The 16,983-nt window shown below is 43.7% G+C and overlaps 1 protein-coding gene across 7 annotated transcripts in view; it reads right to left on the reverse strand.

Annotated features, from left to right (window-relative positions):
• The window catches only part of APBB2 (amyloid beta precursor protein binding family B member 2), a 395,114-nt gene extending 378,413 nt beyond the window's left edge, over positions 1 to 16,701 (reverse strand). For 6 of the 7 annotated variants that reach the window (XM_057502175.1, XM_057502176.1, XM_036908553.2 and 3 more), the window contains exon 1: positions 16,551 to 16,701. The gene's annotated coding sequence lies outside the window, so the exon portion shown is untranslated. Of the gene's footprint in view, positions 1 to 15,775; positions 15,795 to 16,550 lie in introns of those variants that run through there. The other variant, XM_057502174.1, reaches the window with a different exon arrangement.
• Positions 16,702 to 16,983: the final 282 nt, after the last annotated feature.

Raw genomic sequence — 16,983 nt, forward strand, 5'->3', positions numbered from 1 at the left:
CTGTATGTAAGAGAATGAAACTGAATCACTGTCTAACCCCGTACACAGAAGTAAATTTGAAATGGATCAAAGACCTGAATGTAAGTCATGAAACCATAAAACTCTTGGAAAAAAAAATAGGCAAAAATCTCTTGGACATAAACATGAGTGACTTCTTCATGAACATATCTCCCCAGGCAAGGGAAACAAAAGCAAAAATGAACAAGTGGGACCATATCAAGCTGAAAAGCTTCTGTATAGCAAAGGACACCATCAACAGAACAAAAAGGTACCCTACAGTATGGGAGAATATATTCATAAATAACAGATCCGATAAAGGGTTGACATCCAAAATATATAAAGAGTTCACGTACCTCAAAAAACAAAAAGCAAATAATCCAATTAAAAAATGGGCAGAGGAGCTGAATAGACAGTTCTCCAAAGAAGAAATTCAGATGGCCGACAGACACATGAAAAGATGCTCCACATCGCTAGTCATCAGAGAAATGCAAATTAAAATCACAATGAGATATCACCTCACACCAGTAAGGATCGCCACCATCCAAAAGACAAACAACAACAAATGTTGGTGAAGTTGTGGAGAAAGGGGAATCCTCTTACACTGCTGGTGGGAATGTAAATTAGTTTAATTATTGTGGAAAGCAGTATGGAGGCTCCTCAAAAAGCTCAAAATAGAAATACCATTTGACCCAGGAATTCCATTTCTAGGAATTTACCCTAAGAATATAGCAGCCCAGTTTGAAAAAGACAGATGCACCCCTAACGCAGCACTATATACATAACCAAGAAATGGAAGCAACCTAAGTGTCCATCAGTAGATGAATGGATAAAGAAGATGTGCTACATATACACAATGGAATATTATTCAGCCATAAGAAGAAAACAGATCCTACCATTTGCAACAACATGGATGGAGCTAGAGGGTATTATGCTCAGTGAAATAAGCCAGGTGGAGAAAAGACAAGTACCTAATGATTTCACTCATCTGTGGAGTATAAGAACAAAGAAAAAACTGAAGGAACAAAACAGCAGCAGAATCACAGAACCCAAGAATGGACTAACAGTTACCAAAGGGAAAGGGACTGGGGAGGATGGGTGGGAAGGGAGGGATAAGGGGGAGAAAAAGAAAGGGGGAATTACAATTAGCATGTATAATGTAGGTGGGGGGGCATGGGGAGGTCTGTGCAACACAGAGAAGACAAGTAGTGTAGTGATTCTATAGCATCTTACTGAGCTGATGGACAGTGACTGTGATGGGGTATCTGGGGGGGACTTGGTGATGGGGGGAATCTAGTAAACATAATGTTCCTCATGTAATTGTAGATTAATGATACCAAAATTTAAAAAACAAATTTTTTAAAAGTCTATTTTATTAGTACACTACATTAAAATGTAATTTGCAGGCTAATATAGAACATTTTGAGACTTACAGTTGTTCACCCCTAGCAGCTGGAGCTTATCCTCTGTAATTATATTGAGCACATTCTCAAGACAGGATGCTTAATGATCAGAGAAATAACTGATTTTCTCCTAAAGAGAAACATCACAACCACAGTTACAGCCTTTAAAAGTATGTATCACCCTACAGAGAGTGTAGAAATTTCCTTTGTTTAAAAGTACAATTAGGAAAAAAATGCAAAGCAGCTACAATTACAACCAAATACAGTTGGTGCTTCTGACATGAGCTTTCTCATCCTGGTTGGTCCTCAGACACTTTCTACCCTGCTGGGGAATTCTGATTCTGCCATCCAGTAGCTCTTGTGTCTTAGAGAAATGTTAATTTAAGAGAGTGTGTGTGTATGCTCATGTACGCACACATGGCAGCATTCACATTTACCAAATGCCTTTCCCAAGGCCAAGGTCTGTCCTCAGAGTCTACTTTCAGCCCAGTCCTGTCATCTGCTGTGGCTGTGTGCCCTTGGACACCTTTGGTGAGCCTCAGCTTCCCACCTGTACTGGAGGATAATTACAGCAGCCCTCAGAGATGAGTGGTGCCAAATGACACCCTCCCTATAAGGCACGCGTCACAGCGGCTGCTGTCTCACAGTAAGTGCTCAATATACACTAACCCTTGTCATTTCTGCAGGGTCCTCCTACAGGTTAGGGACATTGCATTGAAAGAGCCTGACGCCGGATCAAATCCCAATCCGTAAGTCTTTCAAGCCTATCCAACTGTAAGAGGCATCATCAAACATACTGAGGGATTCTCGTCTGCACTTCCTGCAGAAAGTAAACGACAGGGGGGAGATAACAAAAACCAAGAGGACGAAGTTGAATATAAAGCACTGAAAACCTACTACCAACTACAAATGTCTCCCATCAGCCTTTTTAAAAAGAACTTTCTTGATATTTTAATCCTAAATAGTATGACAGCTTTGATCAAGGACCATCTGCTGGGCACAGTAACCAATGTGGAGTTAATGTAGCATGCCTGGCCTATCTACTGACCATTTCAACAACAGGAAACTAAGAAAGTTTCTGTTGATCACTCTGTATCATGCCCTTGCCATGGCTTCACAGGAACCCCTCCCCACCAGGTACATATCATTCTAGATACTTTCCAGATGGAGAAACTGGCTCAGGCAGGGTACCTACTTACATCTACCTATCTATCCCAGGGTAGGGCCAAACTGAAACTCAGCTCTGTCTACGTCTAAAGTCTATGGTCTCTTTAGAACATGGAAAAGGCAAAAGGGAGTTAGGCGACCCAGCTGCTTAGTTTTGAGGGTACACTTGACAGGATGAATAGGAAAGTGCCACAGTTTTGGAGAACATACCAGTGAAGATTAATTTTTCCCCAAGCAGAAGTCAGTAACAGACACGGTCAGAAACATTCGTCACATACAGCATACCCCAAATTCCCAATTTAAAACTTGTCTAGATCAGCTATTAGTTTCACACAAAAGAAAACCTTTGAAGAGACAGGAGCTTGGCTTCAGGTTCAGGTGAGTGGTACCTACACCTTCCCCAGCTCCCGGGATCTAGGCCCTCCCCAGACCTCTCACTGCTTCAGCCCCAGCAACAGATTGCACTGAGGTCAGATCACACCCTGAGCGGCTTTAGTCCGATTAAAATTAATTTTTCCTTCAGATTAATTAAGTTGCCAGTAAGGCAAGACTCCTTGGATCACAGTCCTTGGCTGGTGAGGATAGGGGACCAGTTCTCTTTTTCTTGTGTTTTTTCAGGTTAAACTTTTTTTTTATGGTAGTAAAATATACACAACAAAACTGACCACTGTAAACCTTTTCACAGGTATAATTCAGTGGCATTCAGCACATCCACATTATTGTGCAACAACCATCCATGTCTAGAACTCTCATAGGCCCCAGCTGATACTCTGCACCCTTTAAACAGTAACTCCCCATTGCTCCCTCCCCCAGCCCCTGGCAGCCACCTTTGTACTTCCTGTCAGTCTGACAGCTCTAGGTGTCCTAAATACATTCATATAATACGTGTCCTTTTGTGACTGACTTATTTCCCTAAGCATAATGCTAGTACCCTTTTGTTCCCAGATAGTCTCCTTGATGAAACATCCTGAAAGGCACATCCTCAAGAGGAAATAAAAATGAACACGTGAGAATTTTTTTTTTTCTCCTTTTACTCATTGCTGAAAGGATAGAAAAACACTAAAGATGGTTGGGGAGGAAGAAGAGGGAGAAAGCCAACAAAATCATCCACGATCCCACCACACAATCAGTCCATTTTCATTTCTACTCCTCTCATAATCTTTTGCTTCATGCAAATGAAATTTTTATAATTACATCACATTGAGTGTCCTCCTTCTTTAACTTAACCATCTATCAAAATTATGTATCTCCAAGCATTTCAAGAATTAACTTTCAAGGTCAATGCTTAGGAAAAATAAATGTGCTTTTGTGACAACTTGTATCCACCAAGCTCTCCTGTAGTAAATTTAAGTTAAAACTGCCTAAGTTTCACTTGATATAAAGGAAATTGATCTTGGCAAGATAGTACCACATTGTGTAATAAATGGTGCTGCAGGAAGAAGGCAAATCTTCACAAGTGCTCATATTAAAATCATTTAAATGTTAAGCAAAAATGTACATAAGCTCTGAATGTGACCATCCATCTCCCTATTATCCTTCTCAGTGGGAAACAGCACAACCGCATCTAATGAAAATCCTGTTTTCTTCACAGGAAATAAAGATAATAGTGCCACAAATCAACATTCTCACCATTTTTCTTTTATTGGTTTTTCTTGCAGTCCACATGTTCTCAGTATGGGGTAGGGGGGAATAAAATGCAATGAAACTCCAAGTCTTATTTCTGTTTCTTATTTCTACTTGCATCTTGTAAATATATATAACAGAGGATCTAGTACCAGTAAAGGAAAATGATTTCAGCTGAAATAAGACTCAAGTCAACAGATTACTTTGATTGGGGGACAATTATACATAAGTTGATGAAATGCAAGACTTTACTTATTTTAGTAGAAATAACCTGAAGTCCTGGGGAAAAGACGTTTTTAAAAAACGACACTGACCCAAATGTTAAATCTCATTCTGAGTAATATGAGTGTCACTTTTTTGTACCCCTGCTCATACATTTTTCTGCTCAAATCATTGGAATACATGTAATTTGAATATAGTTCTTTCACCTTGAATTTTGGAATACTAGATGATCGAGGACATGGACATCCTGTCCACGGTAATGGTATCCAACACATCCACCATTCATACTAAATTTCTTTTCATTTTGGGAGAGCATCAAGGCCATGAAAACAAAGTACCCCAACAAGGGGGACCCAAAAGGCCCAATCATCCCAAATTCCTGGAACTAGAAGGGACCTCCAGGGACTCCTAATTCTTATTATCATTCCACCCCCAGTTCTGTCCCTGAGTGGACTGTTTCTTTTCTGGGGCTGTTCCATGTATAGCTGTTGCTGCTTTAATCCTCTCCTCAGATAAGCCCACTGCATCCTTCTGGCAACTGCCCCAAGCATAAGAAATCTGCAGCTAAGGAGGGGCCTCCGCCCATCCGTCACAGCCAAATGCTCTTTTAAACTCTAAATTATTCTACAAAAAGATTTCTCCTGGGCTCTCTCTCAAATGGAAATTTTCAGTGAGATTACCCTACCTTGTTCCATTCCCAGCTTGTTGCGCTTAACTAGAACCATAAAGATCAGAGAAGGAAGCTTTTCAAAAAGACAGACCCAGTCCATCTGCTCTGACTCCAGGACCAAAACTAAATGTACCTCAACCAAAAGGAAATCTAAAAGCCAATCTTTTCAAAAATTGGGATTAAGATTCCAAAATATCTACAAAAACTCAGCACAATGTTAACCAAGTCTGATCCTGGTTCGTTTTTCTCATAACTAATGCTCCCCTTTAGCAAACCCAACAGGCCTCTTCTTCTCTCTCCCTACTTCCACTCAGGAGCTGCTTACATCCAAGGTCATGTTTACATACCCAAAAGGAGATAGAATGAAGTCATAATTTGAACAATTCAATCGAAAACCACTCTGTTAAATTAACTGAGGCAAAAGCATGTGTAGAAACAGCTTGGATCCCACATGACATTACAGCCAGCTCCTCTCTGCATGTGGCAAGTGAGCAACCATCCCTCAGACTCTAAATGCCATTTATCCCTGGACCCGCATCAGTGGGGCTGATAACTGGGCATAAGACACGAGGAAAACTAACATAAGAAACCCTGTCTCTGCCAAAGATCTCACGGTTCTCTTCAACCATCAGAAAGTCACTGAAGGGAGAGTGGAAGGTGGAGAACAGAAGTCTGCACTACATGGAACAGCCTTTAGGTGGACACAAAGGAGTGCCTTTAGAGCTGGTCGTCCAAGGTAAACACCAAGAAACACCAGCTCAGAGGAGGTTGTGTAAATGAGGGATTAAGTGAAGTTAAATTTCTTTTTAACAGGGCTGCTTGAATATGCTAATGGAGAGAGAAAGTATATGCAATTTTCTGAGCTTAATGGCAAAAACCTTTATTTACAATTTATTTCCAGTCACTCAGATTTCAATAAACACACTTTGGGAGGCAAGGTTAGAGTGGAGGCCTAGATAAGCAAGCACAATAGTAGGGTGATATCAATTCTGCCTTCAAGACTTTAGGGGCATTAGGGTTCCTTGAAGAGATGTTTTAAAGTGAGGCCCTCTGTACCATTCTCCTGGCCTCAAACTGCTCCTCTCTTTGTCGTGATCCTGACATGCCATCACTTACTGTCACTCAGGACACAGTTTCACGGTCACCTACACAGACAACTTGATCTAGAGGAGCCCACAGGGCACTTTGCATCACATCACCTATCTCTATTTTCTCCATAGTACCTCTCACCAAGAAAAGTAGAAAATGTATTCATTGTCATACCACTGTGGCCACAGCACATAGTAGGTGCTCAATAAACATTTGCAGAATGAATGAATAAGTAAATGAAGTATTCTAGCTATTCCTCTCTCTGGCTTGGAGAAATGTTTACTTAAACATCTGGTTACATTTAATTTCAGTTCAATGATTCATTATTTCCAATAAAGAGGCCACACTTATGCTATGGTTGCTAAATTAAATGACATCTGCATGTCCGTTGGGCAGATATCTTCATGCTGAGCCACGAAGAAAACTACTATTTTTAGTCATTCCAGAAACAATAACAGTTTTAAAGTGAGCTTCTCCCCTGAACCTCTCTAGAATTTGAACGCAAAACCACAAAGTTAACTGGCTCTTATGTTAACCAAACTCATGGTTTTAATAACATCATGTTATAAGCCTCTACCATCACAACTGGGGATAAACTTTCAGAAAAACCAGCTGCTGAAAATGTTCTAGGGCATATTTATTGAAGCCTCCAATGATAAAGCTCTTTCTCAGTCACATAGTCATTCTTTGACAGATGCTTATTGAGCACCCAGGACTTCTAAGCACTGGGTACAGAAAGATGAAGAACACCTTCAACAGTGCCCCCCCCCCTGAGGGGTTTATGCTGGAAGAGCAGTTAGGGGAGCAAATAGCTGTGACACAGTGTGACAAGGGCTTGAGGTAGGTGGCGGGTGAGGAGCACCAGGAGGAGTAAGAACCAGTCGCCATGTCCTAGCTGATCACGTAACCCCACAGATTTTTCAAGTGTGGTCCCCAGACCAGCAGCTTCAGCATCACCAGGGAAGCTGTTAGAAATGCAAACTTTCATCAGGCCACACCACACACCTACAGAACAAGAAATTCTGGAGGCGGGGCCAGCAATGTGAGTTTAACAAGCCCTCAGGTCATTCGGATGCACACTGAGGTGGATGATGACTAAGGAACTTCCTGAAGGAGGAGCAAAAGTCAAGCAGATACAGAACAGACACACAGGGAAGGATGGTGGCAGGCAATGGAAACAGAGGATACAAGCCCCAGGACCAGGGAAAACCTGGCATGTTGTAAGAAGAGTGTGACTTAAGCTCAGAGAGTGAGATGGAGACAGGGCAGATCATGAAGGGGGTCAGGTGCAGCACCGAGGACCTGGGACTTCATCCTGAAGGCCGCGAGGAGCCCCTGAAGAATTGGGATGGACATGCTGAGACTTGAAGATTTCAGATGAACCTCTCAGAGGGAGTGTAGAGAATAAACAGAGGTTGGAGAAGGCAGTTGCATACTCCTAGGTGAGAGGCAAGTGTGGGAAGGAAAGCAGAGGCACTCTATCAGAACAGGCTCCAGGAATGGGAATCAGAGGCACCTTACGCAGTTGCAGAAATGGCGGTGCCAGCACAGTGTGGGAGGCTGAACATCCCTCCCCTGGGAAGCCTTGCCTGACACCCCCCCAAAGCCCAACCAGGGCAGGTGCCGATCTAGGAAGCACTGAGTTCTGTCCCTGGTAGCACCCATCCCATTTTATCATAGTTCTCTTGCTGTCAGTCTTTCCCTCTAGACTGAAAGCTTCCCACAGACAGAGGCAGTGAGCTTCCTGGTCAGTCTCCATTCTGGTCAGTTTCCACATGCAGCATTTGGAACAGCACCCAGCGCTTGGGAAGCCAAACTGAATGAATGGAGCTGGACAAGCCAGGAGGCCACTGAGAGGCCACTCCTCTCATTCAGGGGAGAGATGACCATGTCGTGGGGGAGGAATTAGGAAGCTTGTAGCTACTGACCTTAATTTCTTTCTAGCCTGTTGATACCATTCAAAACATTGAATGAAAATCTTTACAAGTCAATTAATTACGTTACAAAAATCCAACAGTAACTCTGATCTGTTGAGTGAAATCCACGAGCTCATGTTCCTATGGAAAGTTAGAAAGGACCATGGTTTGAGCACTTGTGCAAATGAAAGAAAGACATGCTTCTAGGCCATGGAGATTCTGCCACCTAATTGAGATAACAAGTCTGCTTTCTTTTGTTTCCAGGACAACTCTGCAAAGCCTCTTAGTAGAGGACACAGACATTTCAGATCCCAGGGACATAGTCTGTGTCTTTGCTTTGATTTTTAGAAATGATTCCAAGCAGGCAGATAATGTTGCGACCCAGTTACAGGGTATTTTGGAAGCAGCAGGCACCTAACTTGGGGGCAGAGCTGGTGGGCGTAGAAGGAAGAGTTACTAAGCAGGCACTACCACCTGCCTCTCAATCCTGCACAGAATTTCATAGAGAAAAGAGCTATGATAATCAGGAAGTAAGGCAACATCGCCCCTGACCTGCTTCCCATTTTCTCACCATTCCCAAAATAGACAGAGCTAAGGAAAATCATAAATATATTTCTCAGAGCCCTCTGGGGAAGGTTCATTAAGGGCATAAATTTGGGTCCCTGGGAAAAAAGGATGAAAGGCAAAGCTATTGAAAGTCCTAGAATCAAGACGTGAAGACAGTGGAAATAAAATACATGAACAAAAAGGAACCAGAGAAACAAAAACAATGGCCAATTCTTCCACCAAAGCATACTGAGAGGTGGGGTAATGAACCCAGCTGCCCTGGATTCTCTCAGCATGAGCGTTTTAGAGCCAACAGTTAAAGTTTTTGCTTAAAACTAAAAGTAATAATAACTGTTACAGTCTTACTTCATGCCAACAACTGTTCACCACCATGTATTAAAGCAGGAAATCCTCCTAACAACCATATCGTATAAGCACCATTCGCATTTCTATTTACAGATGAGGAAACTGAGGCACTGTGAATTCTGTTGGCCAGGTGTAATTCTGTTCTCTGAAGTGCATGATGATTAATTGCAGAGCAATACTGGAACCCTAAGAGTCTGGCCCTTAACCACCAAATCCCTACTACCTTCCCACAGGGCTGCCCTGTGCACGCACTGCAGAATGTTTACCAGCATCCCTGGCCTCTGCCCGCTGAGGCCAGTAGTCCTCATTCCATGGTCATGACAATCAAAAATGTCTCCAGATATTGCCAAACGGCCCCTGGAGCACAAAACTGCCCCTTTTGCAAACCAATACTACAGAGATTTGAAAGGCAAATCCCTAGGTTTCCTTATAGAAGGAGAGACAAATCCTTGGGGTTGGGTAGAAGAAACAGGCTACAATAGTTCTCTTGGGTGAAGGAAAAGTGGAAAAGGAGACGGCTGAAGGGCTTTCTGTGGTGGGGTTTTATACTAGGAGTCCCCTGCCATGGCTCCTATTACGTGAGACCCCCCCTACTCCAGTGGAGCGAGGACAGCCCTCCTTCTCCCTACTCCCTGAGAACCTCACACACATGCCTCTACTACAGCACCTTATAACCAATGCTCTGGTTCCTTCCTCTCTGTCTTCCTGAACTTTGCACAGTGCCTGGCACAAAGTACATGCTCAATAAATATTTGCTGAACAAAGGTATGAGCAAATCAAGTTGAGGTTTCTGGGTGCCACCAAATGAATGCCTATCTGTCTTCACTAGTGATCTGGAAAAGGTATAAATAAATATAACATGGTTACTGGGGAGGATAAGAATTTCTGCTCAGATCATTATTAGAATCTGAGGTTGAATCAGTGCTTTCTGAAGTATCTGTAACCCCAAGTTCACAGTGAGTCCAGACCATTCCTCAATTATGTTCAGAAATTTAATTGCATTAGTTCACTCAAGAATGAATCAACTCAAAAAACCAAACTCACATTAAAGACATTCTAACTTACTTGCCTCTACTGACAAAAAACACTTCCCAGCAAATTGCAATACTCAGTATGGCAGGTTCACTGACTCGTGCCCAGGACAAAAGTCTACTTGGGAAACCAAATGAAGATCAGAAGGTAAGAACAGAATCAGCACCCAAGAGCACCATCATCTGGGGCACTGGGGTCCTCTCTCCAGACCCACCACTCTAGCAGCCAGAAGTCGCCAGTCAGCCACAGGGCTGATGGAGAAGCTCTGAAATCCTTACCTTGCCTTTTTCCAGTCACAAGAAGCCTCTGTTATCCCAGCTTTGCCTCATGATTGGCACACGCCAACTAATCAGACTTTGGTGTATTTTATTTACAATGGAAACATTCTAGACGACTCTGCTCAGATTCAACACAGCAACCCCTAGTTTCAGACATATTTAGAAATTACATTTGGATTTTCCTACTACTCATTTGTGTTGAGTGAAAGAAATGCACATTGGGGCCATAATTTGGAGGAAATAGTTCCACCACTAAATATGCAGATTTTGGTTAACATCCGTTTTGGAAGTGGATGAAAGGTGAAACTTTCACCTTTTCCCCAAATGCTGAATTTAGGAAGGTTTCATGGTGTACTGGAAAGATCAACACAGGCTTTGTTTCAGGACAGGGCAAGTCCTTTACCTTTTCCCAGCCTTTGCTTCCTCACCCATAAAAGAGGAAATAAGGAGGTACTCCAACGGGCTAAATGTACAACACCCGTTACACAGATGACCCTTAATTAACAAATGTCATTTCTTCATCCTGTCCTTCAGCAATCCATGGACTCCTCTGTACTGACTACAGTTCTAGGGCAAGTATCATTATTCATTGGGCAGCCTTTAGGGAAAGGACTCAGTTCCCTTATCTCTAAAATGGGAACAGCATTACAGTGTTCTGTAAAATTAAATAGGATAACAGCTATAAAACTCTTGGCACAAAATAAGAGCTTCAAAGTGGTATTAATGATACATTATTATGACCAGTGAGATGAGACATCACTAAGCACAGAGTCTTGAAGTATTACCTGAAAACACATTATTTTCTTAAGCTACTATTTAAAACTCAGGAAATAATTGAGTTTTGCAATTCCATGAGCAAATTATTCTTAAGCTTCCTCTACCAGTTCATCAAGGCTTGTCCAGGAGGGCATGATACTGCTGAGGTGCAAATCAAGCTGGCTATCGAACAACTCCTGGTTCTATGGCTTTGATTCCATCAGCATTTCCTAGAATCACCAACCCCAAGCTGCTAAAATAGTGTTATTTTGGCAGAAAGAGGCCTGCATACAAAAACACAAACACAAAGATCTGTCGTTTTGAGCCTTGTCTGCTAAAATTCACATTCAATCACTTGTCCTTTCTACGCTCCCAGACACTCATCTTTCCCCTTGGCACTTCCCTTGTCATTCTTGGGCTATAATTCAAAAATATTCTGGTTCCCAGAGCACTTTCAAAATTAGCTTCTTTCAAAATCAGCTGCTAGAACCTTGGGTCTGTACCAGTGACTCTACATTCCTGGAAGGCCCAGAGGTCCCATCAGCACACCCACAAGCTCCAGTTTGGCCTGGCCTCCATTCCTCACTTGATCCCAGGAGCAAGGCTCTCTGCTTCGCAGGCCTGCATTCCCAGACTTATCAACTTCATGGACCATTAAGCTGCCAAATAAAAAATATTCCCATCAATTCATAAAAGAAATCTTACAAGGGTATAATGTCAGGGAAAAGGACACATCTTCTAATTTGAACACATTTGAAATATTCACGCCATTGTCATGGTCATCTTGAGGAGGGCAGCAAAAATTTCACCAGTAGACAACAGCCCATGGACCCAGCACTGAACTTTGCATTTAGTAGACACTCAGGTACTTTTAAGTTGTGTGGAAACTAAGCTCTGATTTTAGGGCAGCAATTTTGGAAATGCTACAGCCCATCCCACCCATCATGCCAAGCCTTCCTTCTTCAACAACAGCATTTCCCTTCACTCTCTGGAGCTCCCTGCAAGTTCTCTCCAACCTCATCCTCCTAAATGAACACTTCTCCTAGCTGAGTTCCCAAACTGCATTCTTTCTCAAATGCAAAAGGAAAAAACAAAACCACTCTTCCTCCACTCCAAGCATTCCTGAAGCATACTTCTCAGTAGAGTTACACTTGCAAAACCTCAGTACTTACCTTGGAGACAAAATTTTGCAAAATTTCCACAAGAGGCAAAGGATAGAATGGTTCACTTCATTTATAACTACTGTCAAATCATTAATAAACAATAAAGGAAAACCTTAATTGATAATTCCATACCATTCATTTTTTTGCATATTCTCTTTCCATGTTTGTCCTTATGAATTTGTACATTTTATATACCCACAAATACACTGGGACTTTTTCCTGATGATAAAAGTTAATGCCTGTCCTGGTATTTCTTCAGTCCTCTGAAAACAAGTTAAGATTCAAATATTATGAAAATAAGATTATGCAGAAAGGGAATGTCTCCTATACCCAAAGGCCTCTAATACCTTTAAACTGATCCAGGCTTCTTACTTCTGTCATGTCATGATAACATGACTTTCTACCTTCTATGCCTCTACCCCTCACAGCTCTCATCTCATGTCTAGAGTTACTGCCCCACTCCTACCAGAGGCCCAGCAACCCTGGAGCCTGGTTATGATCAGAGAAGCACTAGACTCACATCTGTTAATTATCAATTATTTAAAAGAAGATTACAACTCTGCCTTCTCCTCACCTGCCTCACTTAAAGGCTAAAGAGGCTGTTTTGTGAGCACCTCAAACACAAAGTATGCTACAAACACCAAATGGATTGGTTTCCTTTGCTCTCTGCCCCACTGTCATAATTTGCCAAAAAAAAAAAGTTCATGATCTTTCCAACGATGAGCAGCAGGCACGTCCCGATGGCCGTCACTCCTGCCACCGCAACAGCTGACCACAGGCACCCAGCCAGTTCAGCAAGGGCACTAACATGAAATGATAATGATAACTTTATTCCAGAGACTACGGGCTGAAGAGAGAGGCCAGGGACATGGGAAAGGCTTGCCAAAACTTCACATAGGAAAGCCTAGCAGCCAAGGCACCGGACACCCTCTTCTGCAGCCCTTGCACAGGTTTCTTTCTCGGGTCATCTGTGTGCCCAAGAGCACAGTCTCTCCTCAGGAGATGCTATAAAACAGTTTCCAGGATCTAATGCTCTTGACCCAAATCCAGTCATTACCTTATCTCTACCTAGACTTGGCAGGGCCACAGAGAGTTAATTTTATGTTAACCATTTTTTGACAAACAAAAACTAAGAGAAGTAGGAATGGGCCCAAAAAAATAGGGCATTCAAATAAGCAAGACAGACCAGACTTAGTAAAATACAAAATCAGCTTCATCTAATGCTCTATTGAGGTCCCCTCTGCTGTATCATAGACCTCCTCAAGGGGACAAGAAGAACCCAGAGGTTGAATTCTATAACAGTGTCTCATTTTACAGATGGGAAAACTCAGGCCCAGAGAAATAAACTGACTTTGCCAACATCACACAGTAAATTAAAGTAGTGGAAGATCCTGGCCAGCAGGCAAGTCTTGGGAGTTCCCGGTTGATGGTCTTGCCACCAAATCCCACCAGATGCTTTATTATGGAGAGTCTGTCACCCTGCCTCTGAAAAAAAACTTTCAATTTATTGGCCATCAACACATGTCAACATGCAGAATATGTACTAACAACACATTAAAAGTAAAATGGGTAATCTGGGTTTATCTTCCTTATATTTATTTGTTGGTAGTACAACACTGTTGAATATAAATGAACACGAACAGTTTCTAAATATGGATGGAAGCTTCTTTAAAACATTCAAATCACTTTGAAGACATGCTGTTCCAATCAACCTAATTCTAAATAACAAATCAAAAATGGTTTACAAGAGAATGCTTATTGAATAATAATAAAACCAGCAGAAAATATTGTCATGTGAGATAAAAAGTTAAAGTTCTTTTGCTATGCAATCCAAGGACTGTCCACCTCCTCAGAGGGGTTTTCTTAGGAAGCTGACATTTATGTGAAAGATGCTAACATATAATATATGTAAGGAGCTTAATTTCAGACTTGACACATAGTGTTTGAGAAATGCTAGTTTCCTTAAACCAGGGTAGGAAAATAAGTATCATCCACATAAACAGTAATCCCTTCTGAGAATACTTCCCTAAAAGTCTGTCCTACATGCCAGGAAAACTTTAAGTGGTATATCACTGGGGTACCATCTATTTTAAAAGTGCAACTGAAAAAGGCATAGAGAGACAACATTCCATTTTTCTTAAAAGACAGATTTAGATATCCTGAAATCAGCATAGTCAATATAACACAGTTCTAATACTATGGCAAATCTAACTCCTACTGTAACAGAAAAAAAATAATTCAATGTTTATTGTTGTTTCTCTGGTGGAAGGAAAAGAAAACAGTCATCAGAAAGATGTAACATGACATAAAAAGAGTAACAGTATTTAAGTCTTTTATCTTTGTACAGGTGGACTCCTGCAATATTTTAGTAGACTCTTCCTAAATAATTTTGTAGTCAGTATTCATATTACTCATGTAAGTGTGAAACACCAGTCTTTTACACTCCAACTCACGGAGCTTTTCCACTACCACTTTATATAAGTTTCAGAAAGTGCTGAATGGTGCTGGCTCTTTGGGGGTGAATTATTTAGTTAAAAGCATCATTGGAAAAGACAATAAAGCTATAACATAAACACCTTCTCTGAAAAAGGATCTCGACCTTAGAGACCTTTCTCTAAAGTTCTGCGCAAATACCTAGAGACATCGCCAGTTTATGAAGACCCTAAGTAATTTTGGGGGGCCACACAATAAGCTTATACAGAAGCGGAGAACTAGAAATCTTGCATCTGTTTCTCCCCTGGTGTTCTGACTACCAGCCCACTGTATTCTACTGCCACCTGTGTTCACTCTGAGTTTCCCCCAGTGTGGACCGTTCCTCATCCTCTTGACAAATGCCATTCTTTTGAAACAGTACCATTTCCAGGAGTCCACAAGTTACCATAAACAATTGTTGAACAAATGTTGCTTTCAAGCTATAAACTGGAAACACAACAAAGCTGCCTCCGAAGTTATACAGAAATTCCCCTTTAAGGATTCTGTCTGCTCCTCAAAGGCCACCACCACCAATTCAAATACTTCTAATTATCATGGCTATTGAGGACGAGATTGGAAATACAAATCCATGACAAGGAAAAAGAAAATCAAAGATTTAAGAGGCCCAGATCCAGAACAACAGATCAGGATGCTACTGTTTGTTTTTTAAATCAGTGAAACATTAAAACAAATGACAAACTAATGCCAATCTCAAAGTTTCCTCATTTCTTGGAATTCAAACACCACTGTTGGCATCATTTTATGACAACGCTGTATTTCATCCAAGTCTTCGGGCGCAATGTAAAGCCAGTGACTGAGGGACTCAGACAAAACTGCCTTCAGAGAGCAGTCTCGTCGGAGCGCCCAACACTGGCCTTCTCGATTTTTGCCCCCCACACCTCTCAATACCCCAGCCATCCAAAAACGTTTGTGACAGTTGTGGCTCTAAACTGCGCAGAACTTGACTACAAATCGGCCACCACTCTAAATCTAATTTCGCCAATTTTGTTTTCCCCAAGCTCTACGTTCCCTTGGCCCTTCGCCCCTGATATCAGTTCTAGATCTCTTCACCGACCTTTATTGTTTCTATGGGACTCCACACCCCTCCGTCCGTCCAGTAATATTTTCATGGCACAAATGTCATTTCTAGTCTTCAACCCTCCATTCTGCCCGGCGAGCAGCGGAGGGGCTTTCGGGACCCAGTGGCCAGCTTCCCTGACTCGGTCCCCTTCGCACAGCCATTTTCTAGCTAAAACGCTCTCTGCCTCCGAGGGGGAAATTGAACTTTTCCCCCTTTGATCTTGCAGCGGCTAGTCTCTAAACCCCGGAGGAGCCAGCGCCTTCTCCAAGTCCCCGGCAGGCGCGCGCTGCCGCTCGGGGAGGAAGAGCCCAGCCGCACAGCAGAGGCCGGTGCCAGGACAAGGGGGTGTGCGCTCTTCCCCGCCGGCGCCCACCCTCTCTTTTACCCCGCAGCCCCGGTCCGGGTGCACCCCCTCCAGCCCTGTCTCCCCCGCCCCAGGCCCTGCCAAGCCCAGGCTGCCGAGGGAAAGAAGACGCCGGGAAACAGGAGGGATGGAAGTCAGGGAGTGAGCCCGCAGACGCCGTGCCACCCGGCCCTGCGGAACGGGCGCAGGGCGCACGGGGCTCCGCAGCGGACGCCTTCTGCAGATGCGGCGGTAGCTGCTGCAGCTGTGGCTGCAGCTGGGCAGGCGGCAGTGGCTGCACAGCCGCCGGGGCTACGCGCGGCCACTCGCCGCACGCCGCTGCCCTGCCGCTGCCCGGGTCTCTCCCCAGCAAGCCCGCGCCGCCCAGGAATCCCGGGCAAAGGCGAGGAAGAAAGCGAGGCTCACCGGCAGTGCGCGCGGCGTTCACTTCGGCTCCGAGCCCGGCAGCTCTGCTCCAGTCTCGCCCTCCCCCGAGCGCCTGGATCAGCAGCGGGTGCAGCGCTCGAGCTTCCTACTTAAGACCAGGACGGGCTCCGGCGACTGAGCATGCCCAGTGCCGATTCGCGAGTCCCGCGCAGGGAGCGGCAGCGGCGCGATTCCACTTCTCCAGGCTTTGGCGGCGGCTGCGCGAGCTGAGGCTGGAGGGGCCCGGCCGGGCGGGGGCCGAACGGGAGAAAGGCGGGGCCGGGGGAGGGGGCCGGGGAGGAGGGGCAGACCGCGCTCGTAGGGCGACCCCTGCAGGCCGAGGCTGCGTGACCTCTGGGACACACGCTCCCACCACGGGTCTGGGAAGCTGGCATGGAGGCAATGGGACGAGGGTGTGGAGACCCAAAGGCCG

The sequence above is a fragment of the Manis pentadactyla genome, chromosome 5 (genome assembly GCF_030020395.1).
Source record: "Manis pentadactyla isolate mManPen7 chromosome 5, mManPen7.hap1, whole genome shotgun sequence".
Lineage (NCBI taxonomy): Eukaryota > Metazoa > Chordata > Mammalia > Pholidota > Manidae > Manis > Manis pentadactyla.